This window comes from Drosophila simulans, chromosome 3R, assembly GCF_016746395.2.
Source record: "Drosophila simulans strain w501 chromosome 3R, Prin_Dsim_3.1, whole genome shotgun sequence".
In the NCBI taxonomy this organism is placed as follows: Eukaryota; Metazoa; Arthropoda; class Insecta; order Diptera; family Drosophilidae; genus Drosophila; species Drosophila simulans.
This window is the reverse complement of record NC_052523.2, coordinates 1070944-1082497: the sequence shown is the minus strand read 5'-3', so window position 1 is coordinate 1082497 and position 11554 is coordinate 1070944. Positions and strand designations below refer to the sequence as shown.

Sequence of the window (11554 nt, the reverse complement as noted above, 5' to 3'; positions counted from 1 at the left end):
TTATTGCGGTGTTAGAAATGTCTACATAAGGAGAAAATGTTTGCGGAAAATATTAAAGCGGATTCTTTTTACATCCTCTTAACCGTTCGATTTAGCTGCTCTCTTCCTGTAGCAGTACATCCAACTTTGTCCTATCGATTTTATTTTATAATCCGTATATAGGACTCTTTAATAATATATCTAAGCATACTGTTGTTTTTATAATGTTTAGATGCAAATAAGAATAAATTGTAAACAGTTTTGAAAATTCATTCTGATTAGCCACTATCTAATTTTTCTCGATAGACATGGGTGAATAAAATGAGAAAATGTTTAAAAAATTTTCAAAAGCGTGTCACTTGTGGTAAATGAACTCTTCAGAAGGACGGAGCATCTTCGCACAGAGCCAACAGGACCAAAAATTGGCTGCAATATAAGATTGGCCATCAAATAGTCGAGATCTAAGCCCCATGGAAAATATTTTATGGCTAATGAAAAGAAAGCTTTGAAATGAGCCACAAATAAACATTTCTGCATAAAAAGTAAGTAGTAAGAGATGTGGGACTCGATTTCTTGAGACATTTTAAATGTGAATATTTCCACTTTTGATCTTTGGGAACGGGCCTATGTGATACATTTTTATTGTACGGAATGGTATAGGTACCGTGTCGTTTACATGCAGTGACCCTTCAGGCTTGCCTCCTCTTACTTTGTATTTACAGCACTCTGGACTCGAAGAAATGTACGACTTCACATAGCGCATACACCCAATCTTCATCAGTTGGTACAATCGCTAATACATTGTCTACTACTGTGTGAGATATTTCTCATGCCATCTACGTGTGGCATATCCGCTCCTGGTCGATGTTTACAAGTAAAATCAAACTCTTGTAGTTCGAGCCTCCATCTTGCTATTGGCGCCACCAGAAATGGAGATCACCAGTAAATATATACGGAATCTATCCATCTATCTATTGCTAATATTTCTAGCGAAGTGCTTGATAGCCGACTATAATAAATAACAGGCTTCGTTCCGTCTTCGTCTCGTTGGAACATAATTAATGCTATTCCAAGTTCAATCGGGCTGCTTTTAGTCAATAAAACGCCTGTTCCTTATCCTCCCCCCCTATACAAGCTCCACATCCTTTTTCAATAATTTGCTTAATGGATAATTATACTGTACTCCTTGACCAATTTTCGGAAGAATCCTGAAATTCACAGAAATCTGCGTGCTTCTGTTTCTTTACATGGCCTTTGATATTCGTTGATGCATTCAGTCTTCTCGTTGCCTGGCTGAATCCCTTTGCCCGTGATAACGTGCCCAAAAAAAGTCAAATTCGTTTTCATAACATAGCATTTGGATGGGCCCCGCCAACCTTACAGTATCAAAATAATTCCTGTTATGTAATTAGTCTTAGATGCAATTATTACCTCTTCCACATAATTGAGAATACTCCGTTGGTGTTTCAGTTCTCGTATGATCTCCGCCGTTAAATGCTTACTTTTCTCGTCCATCGGTAGCTGGTAGTAACCAGAGGTCATATGCAGCGTCGTGAAGTATGTTTCTGGATGGCTTTGCCAATTGCTCCTCTACGATTAGCATCGGATAGCGCTTCTTTATGGTATCTGCGTTTAAAGCCCGATAGTCCACGCATAGACTTTGTTTCTCCGTTTGCCTTTGGCACCAAAATTGTTGACGTGCTTCTTTCAATTATCCCGTACTACAGTAAGTCGCCAATTATAGTGTTCATCATCTCCCTTTGGGCAAACGGCATTTGATACCTCCGCCCCAAGATGGCAACCGTAGTGGATACCTTTATATCCATAGTCGTCGTTTTGCACCTGCCAATTTTTGACAAATGTTCGGCAAAACATTCTTCATTGCATTTTAACAGAAATCTCTGCCTCTGGAGCAAAGTAGAGTAGTAAACTTTGCTAGTTACTCAAGGTTACCGTGTTGCAAGCGGAAGCCAAACTGGAATTTCGAGATCGCTTTGGTAACATCCTGGCAAGCCTCTCCATAATTTTTCCCAGGGGTGGGAGTAGACTGATGTGCATGTAAGAGTCAATGTCTGTTGGTAGTTTCTCGGGCTTTGGGATCATTATAGTATAGTATGCTCGCCGGAAAGTATCCAAAATCAAGAATTCTGTTGAATATTGAAACAAGGAACTGTAATTCTTAACTCATTGAACAAATGTTCTGCATTTTAGAAAATCGTTTACAAAAAAAAACAGCCCTCAAGCCAAGGGCCATGATTACTTGCCAGGAATTTTCCTCGCGAGTGTTCAAAAACAAAAACAAATCTCACAGGCTTTTTCTACTTTTTGCCACTCCCACTCTAACGCCCTAAAGCCGTCAAACCGGTCACCCCCACACTTTTGAACAATTTTGAAACTTTTTCTCATTTAATTCCCAATTAATGCGATATCCCAGAAAAACGATAAAATTTCGCTTTCGAATTGACACTAGCTGAGTAACGGGTATCTGATGGTCGGGGAACTACTATAGTATTCGACTACAGTATTCTCTCTGGTTATTAGCTATTTTTAAAAGATGAGACGACGATTTATGTAGCGATTTCGAATGGATATATTTTTTTTTAGTTTGTTAGAACGGAATTTGGCATCGATGCGCATATGAAAGGGAAAGAATATGAAGGGAAAGACTTTTGAAAGGGAAAGACTTCATTGCAGAACGAACAGCAAAACGCTTAGACAAAAAAGAAATGCGAGGTTAGATGCTTGGATATTTCTGCGATGCAGCAACTTTTGACAAAAATATTGGCCAACGACGAGTTGGTTTTGCTGGCTCATGTTTAGTCGCGTTTTTAACCGTAGTAGAAGTGCACTATTTTGCACTTCAACATAAGTCTTCTTATAGCAGAAATCTGTTATTTATCAGATCTAGCCTCAGCCTCCCGGTAATATGCGACGCCCCATTTAGTCAGGACTAAATGTCAAGAAAGATTTTAAAAATGCTAGGAACTGTCTATGAACACAACCACAAAACCTTGCTTAAAAGTGCATAAATTTGATTATTATTGCTGATTTATCTGGCACTACTAATATTTTGACTGGCTATTTCGATAAAGTTTCAAATATTTTTATTCAATATTTTACTAATACTAAATTAGAACAAGAAACTATCTGCTAAAAGAGTTCCCTTTAATAAGCAAGATAAGATAACTTAAGAAACCACTCATTTGTTCTGATACATCTTGTCTTCTTGCTCCTTTGGTCTTTTTCTGATGCTTGAGTGTCCAGAACTATCGGGGTTTTTCATAGATTCTGATTGACGATTAATCACAGTGGTTTCTCCAGCACTGCTACAGTATTAGGTTACAGTCGTCCTCTAGTGACAAATTTCTGCCTCCTCGCGAGACTCCGGGTATCTCCATCGGGGTCATCTTCTACTAGATATCTATCGCTTGGCATCACACTCGCAATAACAACAGCAACAGCTTGGCAACAGTTCGATGATCGTTGGCGGAATCTGTTCTCAGTTTAGTCAGATCAACATCCGTTAGCATCTTTAGGATATTATTAAGTTCTGTTAGTGGTTACCACATTTACCACATTTAGTGGTACTATTTATCATTGTGGTTATATTCCACTGAATCGAGAGTATTTGTTCATCCCAACGCTTTTTATTCGCGTTTAAATGTAATAACATTGTCCCAATGTGTATATCGGATTGATGTATTCGAAATGGTATCTTAGGATAATTCATGTCAGCGACAATCGTCTGGATTTTCTCATCCTGCAGTTGCTGCTGCAAAATAACCAATCAGCCTCGTCTATGATGGCTTTGGATACTTTAAGGCATGCTGTATATGTTTCGCGTGGACCTTAACTTAGCGCGTTCCAGCTCGATGAATAGCCTCCACATCAAACTCTTGTATTCTCAACCACCCTCGTGCGATCTTAGGAATGTTGAATATTGTTACTATTTTTTCATAGCACTGCTATTTCAGCGAACACAATATTTTTGGATATTTGTTTATGATATTGCTTCACTACTTTACTGCTATTAAGTTATTTCAGGTATTTAAACGCTTTTCACATAATTCTTCCATTTTGGGTTTTCACATCAATGAATGAGTAACGAATGAGTAACTGATATCTGATATGCGAGAAAGCAGTCTATAGCGTTCTATTGCGGTTTCCTCATAAAAAATCATCTTAGATAAATTTTCGAAACTGTTTGTATATAAGTACATTTTGCTCTGAATAAAAAGGAAACAAGAAATATATCAAATCTGCATAATGCGATTACAGATTATGAAGATAATAAAAAAGGAAAACAAATTATACATTTGGCTATGCAGTTGTAAAAGCTTCTCTAAGACTAAAAAAGTTTTGTCGCTTTGTGCCAAAATTCGTTTACATTTTACCTTTTAAAGGTTTCGGTCTCCACTAAAAACTTAACCACTATCCCTTACAAAGTTTAAGTTATGTGCGGAACTTTCTAATTTAGGATAACTATTCATAAGCTTTTGTAGTAAGCTTAGCTTTTGGATATCTCAATGAAGAGCAGTTCAACTAGTGACGATGCGCACCGAAAATGTGTTAAGGGATTTTGCTAGGAAGAGGCGTAAAATCGAAAATCTGCTACGACAGTCTGATTGATTTGATTTATGTTTTGATCGAAATGCGCTTTTGTATTTTTTAAAGGGGAAATTCAAAAACTATTATTATTTGTCGTTTGAACCAGTGGAGCATAATAGCCCAACTGCATACTTTATTGTACGCTATCCTAATCTGACAAGTCGTTCATAAAATATCACACTAACAATCACAATTACAATATACACAAACAAGAAAAAAGAAATATTTTCGTGCCACATACACATATTTAATTTTCCCATTAACTAAAGGGCCCGACAAGACGAAGTTGAGTATACAGGCATTTTAGGGCTGCTGCTAATGAAACGCACAATGCGATGTGAGCGTGACAATGAAAATCAAATTATCAACGTAATGACAGGAACCGAACGGGAAGGAAGACAGTAAGGCTTTATAGCCATATTCAGGCGTTCATATACGGATTGTTCATATGTATATAACTAGGTTTTGATACGAGGGAGTCCAAAAAAGCTTTTAGAGGACTTATTGCTTGGGAGTCTAAAGAACATTCCGGTTTCAGGTTTGAATCATTTTTAAATACTTTCAATAGTTTAGTGATAAGATGTAATCCTTCTTGATATGAATTACTTCATATATAACATTCCATTCTACTTTCCAAATTGAACTATAATTTGATGTTCTTATAGAATGTAATTATCTTATTCCCTTTCAAGAGCCCATTCGTTAATTGTGTATAATATAAGTTAAGATGCTAGTAAACACATCGGACATCAAATGTCTGCCGGATAAGTTTTTCATGTATTCGCCGAATAGGATTAGCGTGACCTTCGGTGTCAAGAGCAGTTAAAATCGCTGGCGAATGCAATCAATTACTTAATAACCCCTCAGCAAAACTTTGCATAAACAAAACTGCTTGGCGATAGAAAAGGCGGACCCATGACAACAACAATTATGGAGGCCGCCCGGCAAGGCGGCGGATTTAATAACACAAGTCAGCTGTTCGGTGTCCTTGCTCTCTGAAAGCTCGCGAGGGCTAAAGCTTTCGGCTGGCCATGTGGGGAAGCGGGTCAACGCTGCGTATGCGTTACGTTTCACTTTCGCTGCCGACGAAGTTGCTCAGCTTCTTCCATTTGGCGGCTGCTGCGACCCAATCAGACTCGTTCCTTTTCGTATTCGGTTTCAGTCCCCGTGCAAATCTAGAGGCGTCAGGTTGTGTGTCCGCAGGAAGTTCATCCAAAATTCCGCGCTGACTTCGATTTGTGTTACGGCTGCTGCTGCCCCGAAAAGCAGGCAACGTGGTCTGTGCAAGAAGTTCCCACTCAAGTCGTGGGTATCAGTGTTAAAGCTTTAAATTGCTGGGCCGAAAGTTTTTTATGAATGAATCGCTCGGTCGGCAGCGGGTTGTGTTAATTTTGGGCGATGAGCGCGCGATGTGGAAGTTTGGGCGTGCCAGGCCTTAGAATGGTCCTTCGATTGGAATTAATGAGCACACCCAGCGAAATAAATGCACAGCGCGCTTCAGGAATAACGCATCCCAATGGCTGCTTGGCAATGGATAGGGAATACAGATATAATATGTATATACGCGGAGGGAAAGCTTGGAGGACTAACCACTCTGCTATCTCAATGGAATAAAATTTATTCTTGTTTACAAGCAAATTTCACTAAAGCAGTTGTTTTAGAACACTCAAGAAAAATATAGAGAATTTAGCTGATAGCTCAGGGCAGATGACGACCATTACATTCCGCGCCAATTTTAAATGATAAGCTAGTTCAGTGGAATTTAAAGAAAGAAAACACCTCTTGTTTCAGCTCACAATACCTATCACAGGATGCTTGTATTCAACTCACGTGCTGGACTTGTTTGAATCAGCTTAATAGTAACTACAAAAGATTATAAAAGCTCTCCAGACCCAAAAGCGAAATATTTATTTGAGAATGTGTCCCTACGTGATCTGATCACACAACAAACCGCAACTCCGTCAGCAACCAGAATCTTAAAAAGGAGGGAAATACCTTTCCATGCCTTTTAAACATTATCGTCGCCATGGCCGCCATCCAAGATGACACATGCCAGCCGGCTGACGCCTGCTTATATTACGAGTACTCTGTAGGCATTCCGGTATCAATTCCCCTCGCTCGCCATCGCTCATACGCACCGTGCGCCGACCAAGCGCTGTTCCACCCGCTGGGCTTAATTGCCGAATATTTGTGTTCGGCGCAGTGAAGGCGTTCATTAAATTTGCCGGAAAAGTGAAAAATCGCTTAAATTTTTCAGTGAACCTCGCGACAGCCAGGGATATACGAGCCTAGTAGCTTAAAATTACCAAAGCGCAGGAAGTCAAGTGGTCGAAGCGCTTTAATTGCCCCCGGTTGAAGTCATTTTCCGCTCTCTTAAAGTGCGTGTGTGTGCGTTCGGGCGAAGTGCGCTTTTCTCGCAGTCGGGCTAAGGACCTGAAACAGAACAATCTCCGGCCAGACAAGGCTTTTCGGTTGTCGACAGTCATCAAAGCGGCTTAGAGTTACAGTAAGACGAACGAGGCGTCTAGGCCAAGCATAGGCACTTCCGTACATTTGGGCAATGTTGGTGAGTATACTTTGAAATTGTAGGCTTCTAGCTTACGTACATACTTACATATATGCCTAACGCCGCAGAAAGGGTTCTTGTTTGACTTTTATCTTATATCCAGAGTCAAGGGTTCATTGCGTTTACAAATCTCTGTGGACGGCAGTCCAGGTAGTGACGAAACGTATCAGAAGACTGTGCCAAGGTCACTTCTAAATTTACACAAAGGAATAAAACTCATAAAGAATGGAATGAAATGTAGTATATACCAAAACACACAAACGTCATTTAAATTTTTTAGGTTTCTAACAATTATTGGTAAAATCGTTTTTGGCGGCAAAACCGTTATAAATAGCTCAATTTCTGACGGCTCTCAAAAACCCGATTCGGTAAAACTGCGCGCTTTTAATTTGTTTATAAACAGAAACTATCACTTCCCAATTAATAAGAGATATTAGCAATGAATTTGTATCAGCTCCATTATTTTAGGCTCGTGGTGCCATTTTAATTAATTAAATCAAATTAATTTAAGAAACATTAATTCTAGGACTTCTTAAAAACCGAATTTTTTGTCATAACATTGTCACTTGTTTTTATTCCCGAAACTCGTAAAGTAAACAAGATCTGTCGAAAAGTATGTAGCAGATAGAAGGAAACGTTACCGACCACATAAAATGTATATTCTTTATCAAGATCAAATGCCGAGTCGATCTGGCCATGTCCGTATGTCCGTTTGTCCGTATGAACGTCGATATCCCAGGAACTCTAAAGCTAGAAAGTTGATATTACGCACACCGATTCAACAGACATGGTCGCGGCTCCAGAGAAGCGTTCTGATATTCGTTTGTTTCATTATTAGTCCTTCCAATTTCTATCACAATACAAACACTGTATTTTGTATTTGACCACTCCCATTCTAACGCCCACAAGCCCCACAAAATGGCAAAGTCCACTCTTTAGAACATTTTTAAATTCATTTTTAATTTTTTTTTCCCCCCATTTCTATCGATTTGGCAAAAAACAAATGTGAAATTTCTTGTTCGCAACTCCACTTGCTGAGTAATCGGTATCTGATAGTCGAGGAACTCCATTAGAGAGTTTTTTTGTACAATTTGTAAAAATTTGTTGTTGTTTAGTTCGGTATACACCAGATATTTTATGTGTAAAATTTAAAGTTTAAGTAAAAGATGATCGTGCATATAACAACGAAATATTTATTATTTAAATATTCATTAGCAGACAAAACTCACCTACACTTCAAAGGCATCTGACTGTGGTGATGTTCTTCGGCATCCTCGATGTCCATGTACTCGCGTTCGTGAAGCGATTGCTGCTCTGTGACAAATATGAAAAAATAAAAAATCGATAAAGCCAGGCTACGAGCGCAAATTGAAGCGTCAAAGTCACACAAAAGTCAGGCAGACACATTTGTTAGAAATAACAAATGTGATTTCCTCGGGCCTGATTAGTTCGATAAACTTTTTTCCAAAAGGACAAACCTTGGCCAGAGACTTGTGACAACAGAGTGTAATCTTTCTGAGGACAAAATGTCTGAAATTTCCATGTCACTTGGCAGTTAGTAAAGAATGCTAATGTCTGTGAATGGGAAAGTCCTAAAATGAAATTAAAACCTGGACAGGACATCATAAACTATGCTTACATATGCTTGAATTGTTTCTAGCTATTTAATAACCTTTAAGAAACCGCGAACCACATTTCCTTTGAAATAATGCCTTGGAGGAATTCGTTTCACAAATCAGTTAAGCATTATCTATTAGCCCGGCAACATTTCGCAAGGACAACAACTTGGTGCAAATTCATTCTAATTTCGCCCTGTGGCTCTTCTCAAGTTCGCCCAAGTTCTTAGGAAAACTTAAGCTGCCGTTGAATGTAGTGCCGCCTGCGTGCTGTCTACTTGTTTTCAAACTTAGCAAGTTGTCGCATACGCGACATAAATCCGAGCATATACACAAATACTTAGCTATAAGTATGTACACAAGGCCTATCCGAGACAAAAAGTTCTTGGGAAGGACAGTTTGTTTTGAGGAATTTCTGTGGGGTCCTAAAGTTTGAGCGTTTTACGAGAGGCTGTTAAAAAGCCAAGTGCGACGTTTGTGCTCACAGTCCTTACAACTTCCGCCTTGTGGCTTGGATTACAAATTTCGCATATTTGCTTCCCAAAGTATGCAACAAGATCCCGAGATGCTACAGTTAAAAACAGTGACAAAAATTGACATATTTTGGTGGATTTTTAAATCGATTATTAATAGTTTTAGTAAGTTAGTTTAAAATATATTATTAACGATTAATGCCTTGGCATGATGTGAGGAACTAGTTTTATTTAAACACGCTATTGTAATTATTATACACAACGATGGATCATCATCATTGCAACGGTACTACGAAAAGGTTAACAAACTCACCTATTTGTGGCGGAAGAATAAGGAAAAACTGTCAAAGAGGAACTGAGTGTCACGCACAACAATCGGTCGCCATGTTTGTTTTTAGATTTTGTAAAGCATATTGTATGCTGTATATGTATACTTTATACGTCATTTACCATTTGGGTGCCTTATTAGAATTGTATTATATTCCAACAAGTTTCGAGCGGTTTGTGGGCGTTATGAACCAACAATAAATGAATTGATAACCCGTTGATTAGCCTACACGCACGTACATAAATGTAGATATTTTATTGTATTTCTTTTAGAAGTCCATCTACTGCATGGGATATTTTCTTCAACTTTCATATTTTAACCCATCTGCTGCTAAGGGTTTTGTATGGGCTTTGGATCCTCGTTTCGTTTTACTAAAATGTTGACTTTTCCAGTCACAGAGCGGGAAAAAATCGAAAACAGTTTGCTGATTTTGACCTATAACCTATAACATATACGTTTCATATTCAACACCAAACTGCATCTAATTCGCTGGCACGCACTGTATTGCCAGGCACATTATTTTGGTTGGTAAAGGCATACTATGGGATTGAAATGGGAAAACGGGAAAAGAGGGATGTGGATGTGAAAGCATCAGCAGAAGAAGAGCGGAAAACTGAGATAACTGTAAGCAGACAGAACAAATCAAAATAAGCTTCAAATTCAAATGGAGTAATTTTTAAAACTGGAAATCGGAAATGCGTAGGGTTGCAGAAAAGATATAAATTCGAGGACAGAGCCATCTCTGTTTCTTTGTGCTTTCATTTCGGGAGGCAAACTTGTTTGTCGGCACTCGTTGTTTCTCCTCGGTACCAGTGCTAATTTATCATGTCAAATATGATTTAATGCCTTGCCACGCCCACTTGCACAGAACCCTTTAGGGCGAACTGAAAAGTATGCGAAATTTCCACAGCAACAGTCAAAAGACTAGTGTCTGTGGCTGCAGCTCAGCCACTTCCTCATCCGATATTCCCATTTACTTAGTAAATGGCATATGCCATTTATGCCACAAATAAATACAGCTTAATCCGCTAATAGTAGCTTCGGAAAAAAGCTTTTTTTATTTCGCTAATTGCTAAATTTTTCTTCGTTTTTCTTTGTTATACTTTTTTTTTATTTTAAGGATAGTTGGACAAGTGGTCTGAAAAGAGCTAGCCCTAAGTCCGTAGGACAAGACCCCAGAGACTTCGAAGCTTTGTAAGCTTGAATTTAAGTATTATGCAAATTTAGTCAAATTAAACAAAAATAAACTCTTAATGATAAAATATTGATGAAATACGTTTATTATTGATTGATTATTGAAAGGCTATGAAACCGTAAAGGAAACTTTTATCTCCTACAAAATTAGCGGGAGCTTAGTGATTGAATTGCTTTGATAAATTGAGCGAGTTTTTGCCAGTTAAAAAGTGCATTAACAGCGGTGATAATAATTGACGTTTTGCGCTCTTTATACCCGTTACTCGTAGCGTTAAAGGGTATACTAGATTCATTGAAAAGTATGTAACAGGAAGAAGAAAGCGTTTCCGACCATATAAAGCATATATATTCTTGATCATTATCAATAGCCTAGCCATGTCCGTCTGTCCGCATGAACGTCGAGATCTCAGGAACTATGAAAGCTAGAGATTAAGCATACAGTTTCCAGAGACATAGATTTTTAAACAATATTTAGTTATTTTTATATTATTATATTAGTCTTGTAAATTTCTATCGATTTTCCAAGAAACCATTTGCTACGCCCAAAACTGCCTCGCCCACACTTGAAAAATGTTTAGATTTTTCTTGGTTTTCTTTTATCTGTATACCAAAAACAGTGTGACCACTCCCCTCCTTTCATCTATAAAACGCTCAAAACATTCTCGCCTACACTTGTAAAAAATTTTTAATTTTTTTTTATTTCCCAATATCTATCGATATCAATTCACACTGGCTGAGTAACGGCTATCTGATAGTCGGGAAACTGGACTATATCATTCTATCTTGTTTA

At 38.3% G+C, this 11554-nt stretch overlaps 1 protein-coding gene across 2 annotated transcripts in view; it reads left to right on the top strand.

The window, feature by feature from the left end:
• Nucleotides 1-5716: 5716 nt before the first annotated feature.
• LOC6726703 overlaps nucleotides 5717-11554 on the top strand; it is a 59583-nt gene continuing 53745 nt past the window's right edge. The window contains exons 1-2 of one of the 2 annotated variants that reach the window (XM_039295643.2): nucleotides 5717-5864; nucleotides 6845-7153. The gene's annotated coding sequence lies outside the window, so the exon portion shown is untranslated. Of the gene's footprint in view, nucleotides 5893-6844; nucleotides 7154-11554 lie in introns of both variants that reach the window. The other variant, XM_039295644.2, reaches the window with a different exon arrangement.